This window comes from Gorilla gorilla, chromosome 4 (assembly GCF_029281585.2).
Source record: "Gorilla gorilla gorilla isolate KB3781 chromosome 4, NHGRI_mGorGor1-v2.1_pri, whole genome shotgun sequence".
NCBI lineage: Eukaryota > Metazoa > Chordata > Mammalia > Primates > Hominidae > Gorilla > Gorilla gorilla.
Genome location: NC_073228.2, coordinates 11,171,274 through 11,185,068, shown reverse-complemented (window position 1 = coordinate 11,185,068; position 13,795 = coordinate 11,171,274). Strand labels below are relative to the sequence as shown.

The 13,795-nt window shown below is 45.5% G+C and overlaps 1 protein-coding gene across 6 annotated transcripts in view; it reads left to right on the top strand.

Moving 5' to 3' along the window:
- RPTOR (regulatory associated protein of MTOR complex 1) overlaps positions 1 to 13,795 on the top strand; it is a 422,339-nt gene that overhangs the window by 232,072 nt on the left and 176,472 nt on the right. The window lies entirely within an intron of this gene.

Sequence of the window (13,795 nt, the reverse complement as noted above, 5' to 3'; positions counted from 1 at the left end):
GTCATTTGGATAGTAAAGATCACCTGGTTTCATGTTATTTCGAAATTTACTGATAATTTTAAATATGTGGTTGAAAACTATTAAAAACTTGAATATTCAAGCAGGACTAGAGAAAGTGTCTCTGGTATGTCTTCATTCCAGCCGTCCTGCTGTGTGTGAAGGGGTATCTCCCTGTTCTGCTTTGTATCTCCCTAATGACTAATGACATTAGGCATCTTTTTATGGGCTTATTGGCCTTTGTTGTTTTTTTTTTGAGATGGAGTCCTTTGAGGTGGGAAAGTTTTATTTTATTTTGGTAAAGTCCATCTTATCTATTTTGTTGTTGCTGTTACCTGTACTTTTAGTGTCATGTTTAAGAAACCATTGCTTAATCCAAGGTTATGAAATTTGACACCTACACTGACTTCCAGCACTTTTATAGTTTTAGCTATTACATTTAGGCCTTTGGTCCATTTTGAGTTAATTTTTGTAAATGATGTGATGAAGTCTTAAATAAGCATAGCTTGGACTTTTGGATCTATTTTTAACTTTGAGAATGTTTTCTGCAGGAATGACAGAAATAGATGTATTGCTGGAGTGACTTTGGAATTGTATAAAGAAAAGGTGAATGCCAGAGGCTGAAGAGGGAAGGAGCTCTTTGCCTAGCAGGTTTCTGTGTAGCGAGCATCCGTGGCTGGGGTTAGTTAAAGTGTTATTTCATTATGCAGTTTATCAAATGGGAAAAGACAAAACGTAATGGCATTTGTATCTACTCCATACCATAAAAGTTGCCATTTTAGTCTGATCATATAACAACTCTGAAAAATATTGTTTTTCATGGATTAATCAAATTACCAACATTACTTTAAAATCACACCAAATCACTCTTTCTGTGCCACAAGATGCTAGGACCAGTGACATCTCTGATCTTGGGAGTAGCTGTTAGGAGCCTGATGTTAGTGACAGATAAAAATTGATGTCAGATAGAAAATTAACCTCCTTCAGGGTATGTGAAACTGCTTCCCCTAATCCTATGTTCTTCCTTAGCAAACCGAATGCAACCCAGGAGCTCTGAAGAAGGAAAATGATCAGCTGTTTATCTGCTTGGCACCCTTTGGAACAGTCATTTTCCCATCTCATTTGAAAGCAGCAGTTAGAAAAATCACAAAGAAATAGTCTGTCTAAAGTTTTCCTTCCATTTTAATTCTGTTGTGTTTTTCTTCATCACATTTTCCACACACCTCACACGATTAAAGAATGGTCATTCTGCGTTTCGAGGGGCCCAGGCGGGAGGATCACTTGAGACTAGGAGTTTGAGACCAGCCTGGGCAACATAGCAACACCCAGTCTGTACCAAACTTTCTTCAAAAAATTAGCCTGGGGTGGTGGTGCGCCTGTGGTCCCAGCTTCTCGGGAGAAGGAGGCAGGAGGATGACTAGAGCCCCGGAGTTCACCACTACCATGAGCTGAGATCATGCCACTGCACTCCAGCCCGCACAGCAGAGTGGGGCAAGACCTGATCTCTTAAAAGAATAAAATATTGATTGAGGATCAGGACGGTAAAATCACGAGACCTCAGAGAAGGAACAACTGTCGTGGCACCTCATGTGCGGTGTCTGGCCGCGGCGCCTGCGAGTGCGTTTTGCTCTTGGTTGTCTTGGAACCAAACATCTGTGTGCTGGCGTGGACTGGACATTGCCAGGTGTTTGGACCATATCTTTGTGGTTTAGCACAAAACCAAGACATACAGTTTGTACCTGTCATAGTCACCGGAGAAGCCGTGCTGTTGATTGATACAGAAACACAGCCGTGGGCTGAGATGCACCTTCTGAGCCCATGGCTGTCCTCAGCCTCATCACAGACCCCACGCTGAGTGGTGCTGCGGGACTAGGCCTGAGGGCTGGAGCTCATGTGTGCGCCCGCGAGCTGGCTTTCCATTCAGTGGCTTAAACCTCTGCCTATAGAAACACCAAAATCGTCCATAAGGCAAATGAAAATACATCCCAGGACACTCTCACTGTCCTCCCATTGTCTGCTGTCTTGTTGAGGGCTCTGGCCAGGTCAACAGGCAACTGTTTTGTCCTGTGAACGTGTGGCGCCCCCATGGCTTTCTGGGAGAACCGAAGAGTCGGCGAGGAACTCCTTGGCGCAAGCAGCGTGCGGATCTCCTCATGCTTCTGCCGTGCCTACGTGCACTGACGTCATCACAGGTGGGGGATAAGATTCCGTCGCGGTCGGAGTTTTCCTGTGTGAACATTGAGATGTGCAATTCCGTGACCGCGGGCACTGCCCCTCCCACACAGTGGGGTTCATCTGCTTGCGGAAGCCTCTTAAGGGCGGTTGGGAGAGACCCTCAGTGGCGCGTGTCTGGAGGCTGCTGACCTAGCGTCGCAACCGTAGACCAGGAACACAAGCAGATAAAAGCAGCAAGTGGGACAGGTTGAACCAGCTCTTGGCATAGTTTCCCACCCCCCAGCTAGTTCAGGAGTCCATGGACAAACTGTGTTTCAAGCATGTTGAACAACGCAGTGTGCATTTCCAAGTTCATTGGAAAATCTATGTGAGTTCACTTGTTTGCCACCAGAATGCCAGGAGTGAGCTCCGTTCTCGGGGTGCTCTTCCTTAGCCCCCAGTTTTTGCGGTGGCTTAAGGCTCTGCAGGAGTCGGGGGTACCCAGGCTCCATTCCTTGGCCCGACTCCATGCTGCTGCGGCTCTCATCTGCTGTGGGAAACTCGCTCCTTGTGGACATTTTCCACGCCTCTGGCTGGATTTCTGCTCAGTAGCCTTGAGCCAGCGGTGTTCTCATCGTGTCCATCTGCTTCTATTAAGTTAATGGGCACAGACACACGGCCCATAAAGCAGCTGGATCAAAAGTCTGGTTCTTATCAGATGACTTAATTGATAAATGTCCCAATCACAAGAAGCTGAAATGCTGTTGTGCAGTGACTTCCAGAATGGTGTTCTGGGCACGTCAGCTTCCCTAAGTACAACTGGAGCCGTCGGTGGAGAAGAGCGGAAAGGGAGAGTTCAGGTGGTAGGAGGGAGGGGTCCAGCGAGAGACAGGGATGTGCACGAAGTCTGTTTAACTTTACATATTGGGTGCAGAAACCACCACAGTTTAAATGCTTAGGAAGACAACTGGATAGACAGTGGTTTGTTTCTAGCCCAGATTCTGAACTCATCTGTCCTGAAAAACAGTTGCTGACACCCTCTGACCGTCAGAGGCGGTCCGGGCTAGAAGGGGATTGGTGGAGGACATCTCGGCAGGGCTGCTGCAGGCGGATGCTGTCCAGTCAGAGCGGAACCGTGACCTGTGATACGTATACTTTTCATTTTTGCCGTTTATGCTGTTTTTAGGTTGTCTTTATTTTACATATTAGGAATTTGCATACACGTCAGGTGAGTCGTAAGAGTCACAGAGTAAGTTCCTTCTTAGCCTGTGGCAGGGTGGATCCTGCAGCTCCCTTCCCCCCGCACCCTCCCCCCGGGGGGCCTCACTCACACAGCCCCTCCGGCTCCCTTTCTTTTTATGAGCTTTCACCTTACTCTGTTTTCCTCTTTTCTTCCTGATTTCCCTAATTGAGTTTGAGTCAGCGCATTGAGCGTGCGCTCTCAGTTGTCAGGGGTACACACTTGTGTGTGATTTTTTATGTGGCTGAGATGCACCAGGATCCTGTCGCCTCAGCCCACTGTGGTCTTTGGGTGCAGAGGAGGGTTCTTATGCCCAGCCACTTAGCCAGCCGGGTAGCTGGGGGTGAGTTTCAGAACCTTCTGAACCTCAACTGTCTCCTCTCCAGGGCAGGAAGGATAATAACACACATCTAAGCGGGGAGGGTGATATTGTGCCCATAGTCTAAATCTTTCTCAGATCCTCCAGTGACATTGCCGGGTGGCCTGAGCTAGGAGGAAGGGTGAGGGCTTAGGCAGATGGAGGACTGTGCATTTCAGTTTTTTGTTTTAATTAATTTTTTTAACTGACAAGATAACTTAGAGGGATTTTTTAAATTGGCAAATGGAATCTTCAGCTTTGCCTTCGGTTCCCTCATCGTAGGGTCAGCTCATGGCTGCCACCCCAAGACAACACTTCCTCCCCGTGGCCGCCCTGCGGTTCCCTTCTTCCCGGAGGGTACCAAGGAGCTAGGCCTGGTGCTGCCGAAAAGGAACTCAGTAAAAGATTTAAAAATTTTTAATAGGAAGAACTTCCCAAGTCTAAAATACATAGAACTTACTCAAAAAGGGCCCCTTCTTGTGGATATTTTTAAGAGTACATTTTGCCATGCTGTCTCGCGTGGGGCCTCTGCAGCAGCTGAGACATTTGGCAGTTTCTTCAAGACTTGGAGTAAAACCTCGCCTGAGATCGAATCTAAATACACTGGGCTTGGATCGCCCATTTGACTAAATTTCGATCCCAACTCTAGCTTTCAGAAACCTCCTTATAGGGAGAGACCTAGCTATGGGAAGGCAAGAGAAATTAATGTCTGCGTTATTCCAGCAAAGCCCCTGAACTGCGCTGGAGGGTCTTTTGTTTGCGTCTTTGGGTTGCAGAAGGGCTATGATTGTGTGTGGCTTATCTTGGTCTCCAGCCCAGTTTAGACCTCCTTCTAGCTGCTCTCTTCTCTCCCTTGTACTTTGGAAGAGAGTCAGGGCTTGGCTTTGGGTCACCAGGCGTGCAGCCATGTCAGCGCTCTGGAGCCACCTCGGTTTTGTCCCTGTCACAGGGATTGACTGATTCTTAAATGATCTGCGCGAGGTGGCCCTGGAGCCTACAGCAGCACCGTTCCCCCAGGGTATCGCTGGCCTGTGTTTCACATAGGGTCAGCTCCTCAGGGGTTGTCACTGAGTAGTAAGTGCTGAGCCCTCCTGTCCCTGTTTGCAGAGGCAGCGGCTGGTTTCTGGCTGGCCAGTGTTTCCTCCACCCCGTGAACACACGTGGAAATTGACACGGTGGACTCTGGGATGTAGGGGAAGGCTCTGGGTCAAGGGCATGGCTTCTTTATACAGAAAGAACAAGTCAGATGGCAGGAAAGATATAACGGTGGGTCATTTAAGTATTGGTTCTTTGTAATTTAAAAGAATCACTTCATGTATTTATGTATTTATTTTTTAAAGAACTGGGTTTTATGGGTTTGCCGCAAAGCCGATCTACATCCCCGGCGAGAAGAATAGGTGGGGACCCAGCAGTCGCATGTGAAAATAAACGGTGTATTTAGCGGGAAACGCCCTCTTGCAGCCGTCAGGCACTGCTTTCCCTTGATCCTGGAACACCTTGGTTTCCGGGGACCTCAGCCCCGGCGTTGCCCCATAGCTGTTCCTCAGCACCGCAGTCGTGGCAGCCCTGTACTGAATTAGAACCGAGCAGCCCTGGCTCTCAAGGGGTCACGGGGTGAGAGGACCAGAGTTCTGCAGGCATTTTCACGTGAGAAACTCCAGTCCTCTGTGGCTGTCCCACTTCCTGACAGCTTGGCTTCCTTCAGGCAGCCTGAGTATTATTCCCATCTTAGCTCTGTCGGTATGTAGTATAAACACAGTCCATGTTATTGATAGTTTCTTAGGTAAAAACACATTAATATTTGAATCGGGCCAAGGAGCACGGAGAATCTGAAGTTGTCGCAAACAAGCTGGCTGTAAATGGGCTCCTCCAGGGCAAGGCACACCCCAGAGCTACTGGGGGAGGTGGAAGCTTGCTGTGTGTTGTGTGTGTGTGTTTCCTGTGGTTGATGGTCATAAGCAAATTTGTGCCAACTGTTGATCATCTCAAGGACAGTGGAGAAGGGACAGGCAAGGAGCCTCCCTTTCAGTCTTGGCATTCTTCGAAAATAGAAGGTGGCTTCCTTAAATGATTTCCCGACTTGACTCATCAATGTAGGAATGCCTGTGTTGACACTCTCTTCCCCCTCTCTCTCTCCGTCTCTGTCCCCATCCCTTTTACTTTTTATTATAGGACAGTTTTCAACCATTCTGTGGAACAGTTGAGAGGATGATAAAGTGAACCCTGTATATATTAAATCACCTACATTTTACAATTATTTGCTCTGTTGTTTTGTTTTTGTGGGTATGTTTGCTAAATTACAGACATGATGTTTTGCCACCCAAATACTTAAATAATCATTTCTTTTTTAAAAAACTGACATTTTTCTTATAACCAAATTATCTTAACTTTTTAATGTCTTCTGAACCCAAATGGCAGAGCCCTTGCAATTAGCCTTGTTCCCATGGAAGGTGTTTTCCATTGCCGGCCAGGCTCATGCATCCAGCAGGCGCCTAAGGGGCTCCTCCGATATCCAGCCAGCTCTGACAATGGGGCCATAGCCCAGAACAAGGCAGATGGGATTGGCTCATTATGTGGGTTGGCAGAAAGCTCCGATGAGGTGTTCATCTGTATTTCTCTTACCAATGGAATAATTGTTTTTCCTTTTTGCTAGCTTGCTTCTGTAGCACGGAGGGCCACTATGAAATAGCAAACTCTTGCACTTAATTTGTATCTTGTCCTGCTTACCGGCCTAGAAGCTCCTAAATAGAGTAAACTTTTCTGTACATTACAAAGTGCAGCTGTTTAACGTTTGCAAGTTAGGAAAGTCGCTTCTACTTGGTTTTCTTCTAATAATACTAAAAGGCATACTTTTTTTTTTTTTTTAAGGGAAAGGATCTCACTGTCACCCAGGCTAGAGTGCAGTGGCACGATCATAGCTCACTGCAGCCTTAACCTCCTGAGCTCAAGCGATCCTCCTGCCTCAGCCTCCCGAGTCCTCTGACCATGCCCAGCTAACTTATTTGTAGAGATGGGGACTCAACTGTGCTGTCCACGCTGGTCTCACACTCCTGTCCTCAAGTGATCCTCCTGCCTTGGGCTCCCAGAGTGCTGGAATTACAGGCATGAGCCAAAAAAAAAAAACATACTTTTAAATTTAGTTACAAATATCGCATGATTTGGCACATTAATTTCATGTGGGGATGTTTAGTTCTTTGGGGTTTTTTTTAACCTTCTGGATTAAATGAAATGCTGAGAGTTGAAGAAATTGGCTTATTTTCCTTTTTCTTTTTTTTTTTTTTTTTGACATGGAGTTTCACTCTTGTTGCCCAGGCTGGAGTGCAATGGCATGAACTCAGCTCACTGCAACCTCCGCCTTCTGGGTTCAAGCAATTCTCCTGCCTCAGCCTCCTGAGTAGCTGGGATTATAGGCACCCACCACCATGCCCAGCTAATTTTTTGTATTTTTAGTAGAAATGGGGTTTCACCTTGTTGGCCAGGCTGGTCTTGAACTCCTGACCTCAGGTCATCTGCCCACCTCAGCCTCCCAAAGTGCTGGGATTACAGGCATGAGCCACTGTGCCCGGCCTATTTTACTTTTTTTTTGAGACAGAGTTTCGCTCTTTTTGCCAAGGCTGGAGTGCAGTGGCGCAATCTCGGCTCACTGCAACCTCCGCCTCCCGAGTTCAAGTGATTCTCCTGCCTCAGCCTCCTGAGTAGCTGGGATTACAGGTGTCCGCCACCACGCCTGGCTAATGCTGGTTTTTTTGTTGTTGTTGTTTTGTTTGTTTGTTTGTTTAGTAGAGACAGAGTTTCTCCATGTTGGTCAGGCTGGTCTTGAACTCCCAACCTCAGGTGATCCACCCGCCTTGGCCTCCCAAATTGCTATTTTAGTTGTGTATTTATTGCCACTCTGAGCTATATTTGAAAATTCCTTTTGTGAAAAAGAATATTTAAAACCAGACACCTCCAGCAGTTTGCTGTATCTCTGTATGACTAGGTTAAAATGCACAAGTCTGTGAAAGCTTCAGTGACACCTTCATCAGTGTAAATTCTAGAGACTTCACGTGCCAGCTAAGGTGAAGTAAGCCACCTACAGCCTCTCTGTCCCGCTCATTACAACGAAAAGCTCTGGTCAGGATACAGAAAAGCAACTACCAAAGGCTAAAAATGAGCAGGGATATTAGGGACTGGAGTCAAAGTCAGATAAAATATAGTGATGGATCTCTAAATGTAAAACATTTTATTTGGGAAGCAAGATTTACAGTTGAAGGCATACAGGCAGACCAGGTGGTCTTCAGTATATCTTGATGAACAAATAAAAGGTTGGCAGTTTTATAAAGAGGAGAACTGTTTCGTGTTGCTCTTTGAGAAGGTTCTTCGGCACTAGTGAGGTTTCTGGGGAGCTGGCAGGTTCCCGACTGGTGAGTGGGTGAAATGAGTCCTCGAGTCACAGCAGGTTGTGTCGGTTGCCATTAGTGAAAACTGCTTTCAAGTGGCAGCAGGCAGTTTCCGTGGCCAGGCTGGCAGAGAACTACATTCCTGGAGGAATGTTTTGTGGCCCGAGTGCTTTCCCCCGGCCCCTTGACTCTGACTGAGTTGGGTATGACAAGAATGACCCAGTTTGTATGATCAGCTCTCACAGTGACAATGACAGTCATGATGGGGATGTGTTTTGAGGGCCTTTTCCTCTCCTTTGCCGAGGAACTGCACAGGGAATGCTGATAGCGAGACCTCCAGGGAAGCCACTTATGTCTTCACCACTAGAGAAGGGGGGACTCTGCATGTTGGCGAGAGCAGGGGGGTGCCACACTCCAGCACATCGTGTGTTCACCTTCTAACCGGGAAGCTCTCCTTGTTCAGGAGTTTTCATAGAGCGTCTGTCCATGGGGAGAGGAGTGGCTAGGTGGGGTGGGTGGTGGTGTCCCGGAACCGGTCCCCCAGGGATACCCAGGGATGACTGTATATGCCCGGACCAAGTCCTGAAGGTCATAGCAGAGGCCGCTTCTGCACAGTGGGGTGGGAGAGTGAAAGTTAGACTGACGCACTTTTGCATGACACATGTCTGTATGATTTGGGTTTTTATAGTGACCGCCATTTGCTTTTATTCTAAAATAAATCAGCATGATTCAGTGTTGTGTAAAAGATAAATATGAAAATGCTAAGCTATCTCAACATGGTGGGTTTATACAAATTTTTCACTTTTTTATGGTAAATACATGTGGGGTTTTTTTAATTAGGAGGAAACAAAGGAATTTTCATTCTCAAAAATGAAAACAGCATTCGATAGTTATTTGTATGATATTTGACAAGGTTACCGAGCTGAACATTAATTTGTTCTTCATTGTTAAAAGAAAACTCTACGCAAATTGAATGTAACAGAGTTTAATTGAGCAAAGAACCATTCTTGAATCAGGCAGCCCCAGAACCAGAGTAAGTTCAGAGTGACTCCAGCACTGCCATGTGGCTGGATACCATTCATGGGCAGAAACGAAAGTGGCTCCGGAGAATGGAAGAGCCACAGCAGCTGGATTGGCTACCGCAGGGGTCTGCCTTGCTTGAGCCCAGTTCCAACAGTTGGCTGCCTGTGGTAGTCTGAGACTCAGCTGCCTGTCACAAGACCAGGCTGTTTATGCATCAGGTCGGGTTACAGTTCACCATGTATATGGAACCATTAGGCCAAACATAAAACAGGTACGGAGGCAGCCTTTAGGCGAAACTTAATTTAACATCATAAAAATCTTGAAGCCACTTGTTTGCGTACCCAGCCTGGATCAGTCATAATTCTTGCTTCATGCCACACTCATCACTAGTCCATATTTGGCCTCCTTTTAAGCAGTTAATTAACAGGTATTTTTATAGCATAATGGGTTTCCTCAAACTACCACCCAACCAAAACCCAGCCCTTGATGATGACCTGCGCCCACCACGCAGGGCGCCCTTGATGCACACGCACCTGCCGCCCCCGCCCCGTGACCACTGCCCTGAGTGCCGGGCTCATCATCCCTTCCATGGCCTTTCTACATTGCTACTATGCATCTGTGTGTATTCATTAAGACCATTACTTTTCTTTCAGATTTTAAATGTATTAAAGGCTTTAGTGCTGAATGTGATTTTGAGGACTCTTTTAAAAGAATACTTTTGGTTGGAATGTGGACATTTCCCACTTAGCATTGTGTTGCTCATGTTCCTCCATATTGATGTGTGTTTAGCTAGAGTACCCCCCTCTAACTGCCTGTAATATTCCACTCTGCGAATATGCCACACTGTGTGTACCTGCTACTCCTTAATGGACACTTGAGCTTTTTCAGCTTCTTCCTTTATTTGTTTGTTTTGCTTTGCTTTGGTGTATTGTATTTTATTTTTGCTATTACCAACAGAAAAACTTTGAACATTCTTTTCTGTGTGTTCTTTTGAACACATGCAAGAATTTCATATATATTGAAAAGCAGAGTTGCCGGATCATAGTGTATAGGAACGTTCAGTTTTAAGGGATCATGGTAAGGTGCTTTCCCAGTGGTTGTGCCATTTTACACTCCTACAGTGGTGATGGAGACAGCCTATGATCCACATCCTTTCTAGTTCTTGGCATTGCCATTCTTGTACATTTTTGCTGAGTAGGTTTAGAATGATATCTCGTGTAGCCTTGATTTGCATTTCTCTCATATTGCATGATGTTGAACATTTCCTCACGTTCAGTGGCCATAGTTATGTCCTCATCTTTGAGATGTCTGTTCATCCATTTTTCTATTGGATTTTTAATGCTCTTGTGGATTTATATCTAGGTTTTCAATCCTGGTTATGATGGATATTGCCCCCACCTTTTTGCTTTTCATTTTAAGACGACTACAAATGTTAACAAGTTTGTGTGTCATCATTACTTCATAGATCTCCTTCAGCGTCTCTTGGAGTTTTCTCCCCTCTAACTTTAGCTTGTCATCTGAAAGTGTCTTCCTCATGAGTCTTTTTGTGACAAGTCTTCTGAGGCCATATGTGCCTCTGAGAGTATTTTTGTCATGCTCACACATTTGAATGACAGTTTGGCTGGATACAAAATTCTAGGTTTTAGCTTCCTTTTCTTCAGTAAATTAAAAACACCAGCTGGGGGTGGTGGCTTACACCTATAATCCCAGCACTTTGGGAGGCTGAGGCGGGTGGATCACCTGAGTTCAGGAGTTTGAGACCAGCCTGACCAACATGGCAAAACCCCACATTTACTAAAAATATAAAATTAGCCGGGCATGGTGGCGGGAGGCTGAGGCAGGAGAATCACTTGAACCCAGGAGACAGAGGTTGCTGTGAGCCAAAATCACACCACTGCACTCCAGCCTGGGTGACAGAGCGAGACTCTGTCTCAAAAATAAATAAAATAAATAAATGAAAATAAAAACACCACTTCATTGTCTTCCTGCATCCTGCGTTAATCTGATAAAAATAAAAACACCGCTCCACTGTCTTCCTGCATCCTGTGTTAATCTGGTTCTTGTTTCTTTGAATGTGATCTACTCTTTGTTTCTGGAAGCTTTGTATGTATTTTCATTGTCTTTTTAATATTATTGATCTTCACTATGATGTACCTAATTTATGATATTCTTCCTCTGTATATCATAATACCTCACAGAATGTGACGATTAAAAAAATCAGTATAAAAGACAGAACAATGGTCGCCAAATAATAAGCACTAAATAAGCAACAGCTATGTTATATTATCATTATATTCAGCTTTGTGGGTTTTTTGAGCCATTTTTATTACCTCTGCCTTTGCCCACTCTTTGACCTTTCATTGCTCAGCAACACTCTAATGTAGGTGAATGAAAGAAATCGTATAAAATGTGAAACCAGTTGTTAGCAATTCTGGCATAAAGAGAATTTACATTTTTGGCTAAAATGAAGTTTGCATACTATCAGTGACTGATTTATCCATGCTACTCTTATTCATATAGCCATGCTATAATAAAGTTGCATGATATTCCCATTTTAATTTTTTATTTAAGGGAACATTATATTTTCACTGAATTTATAATATGCTTATCTCCCAGCCAATAATTATTTTTATAATGTGTAAGTCTCTGTGTACTAATTCCAATATCTGGCCAACTATGAATCTGTTTTTATTGACTGTTTTTTCTCTTGATTTTAGATAGTATACTATCTGTTGTGGATGAGGCATTGTAGACATTCTAGATTCTGTTATTTTCTTTTGGGCGGTTACACTGATCTTGTAGAGGCTTCGTTATAGGACTAGGCTCTTTTGGCTTTGATCTTAGTTCTAAGGTGTGGTTGGTAATCCCTCTGGGGTGTCCATGTCCTCAGATGTGATCAAGCCCTGTAGTTTGGCAGGACCTGATCTTCTCTGTCTTCACAGTGGCAAGCAGATGTCAAAATCTCTACTCTGCGTTTTCAACCTTCCTGCTGTCCTCCATGGGGATCCTGGGAATATTATCCTGTGTGCGTGCCCTTCAGGAGCCAGCCTCCGACTCGGGGAAGGTTTACACGCGGGTTTTGGCTCCCTTCTTCCTAGGGCTTTTGCCTGCAATATCCAGGCAGCCTTGAGCATGGTCTCAACCCAGTAAGGCTGCTGCCTTTCAGTTGCATGCTATCCCCCACATGACTTGTGAGTGAGGAGCACCCTTGGGAAAAGCCAGATGAAAGTGATTCATGCAGAGTTACTCTCATTTTCTAAGGGTCACGGCCCTTCCATTTCCTGCCTTCCTGCCTGCATTTGTTTGTTGTTCAGAATTTTCAAATGGCTTTTTAATATTTTGTCCAGAGCTTATCATTATTGGCAAAAGGATTAGTCTGATACAAGTGATTCTGTCATTACTGGACTCTAGAAATCTCAATCAGTAAGTACATTATGGATAAAAAGACAAAGTAGCATGGTTCACATAGGACTCAGATTTGAAAATGCATTTCCTGTAGATCATTTTTATCCACAGAGAAATTCTGGTTTGCCTGGGACCACCGTAGGAGCTGCATGTGTCTGCGATGGTGCAGAGGTGTCTGGGCATGGCTGAGGAGAGCATCTGCAAGTGAAGCCAGCAGAGGAGACCACTCAGAGTGGCACTGACTGTCTCGGGGAAGCATTGGGGCCACACGGGGCACTTGACGCCGTGGGAAAGGGCTGCTCTCTAGCTTCAGGCAAACGTGGGCCTCACTTTTATTTTCTCAGCTCTTTGAACGATAAAACACTGACTACTGCAGCCACAACCAAGAATATAACTTCCTCTCTGCTGGCTGAGCCAGGTATCACTTCTTGAGAGAGTGAGTGTGGCTGGCAGCCATGCATGGGGTCCAGGATGACCAGCTCAGCCTCACCTCGCCCTGCAGGGCTGCAAAAGTGAGACTGTCTTCACACCTCTGGCTCGTTGTCTTCCTGGTTCTGGATCTCTCAGTTCCTCTGTGTCTTTTTCTCCCATTTCCTATCCCACTGCTATGGGTACCCTCCTGGGTCTACCATCCCCCATAGAGGAGTTACTTCCACGTCTCCCCCGAACGTGCCTGACCCTTGCACTGCACCCTCCCCTGGGCCACTGTCCTTCTCCATCACTCACTTCCAGCCAACACTTCTGCCATCACTCACTTCCAGCCAACAGTCCGCGAGTGTGTTTTGGAGATGTGCATACTTGCTCTGCACCTGCCATTATGTTTTTAAGGGGTGTTATTTGTTCTTAATTTTAAAAGTAGGTGAATTAAACATTTTGCATTTCTCCTACTAAAAATACTGCATTGCCTTTTTACTCTGCTGCCTCGATTCTGCCCCACTGTATGCCAGTAGCCCGGATGGGAGGAGAGATGCTTTCCTACCTCCTGTTGGCGCCACATTAGAGAAAGCCTGTCCAGGTCCATACACGCTCCTAAGGATGGACCTGCCTCAGACATGAACCCAGCTCTGACCTGTGGGATTTTATGATTATGAACATGATATAATTGAATTTGCATTTCTTTTGTGTGTCTTGAGGCTACTCATTTATTCTACTCCAGCAGTCTCCTCAGCTCACTTCCTTAAGAAGGAAAGAAGTGGCAGGTCCAGTCCACTCCAGCATCTTGTTTGGAGACTGAGCTTT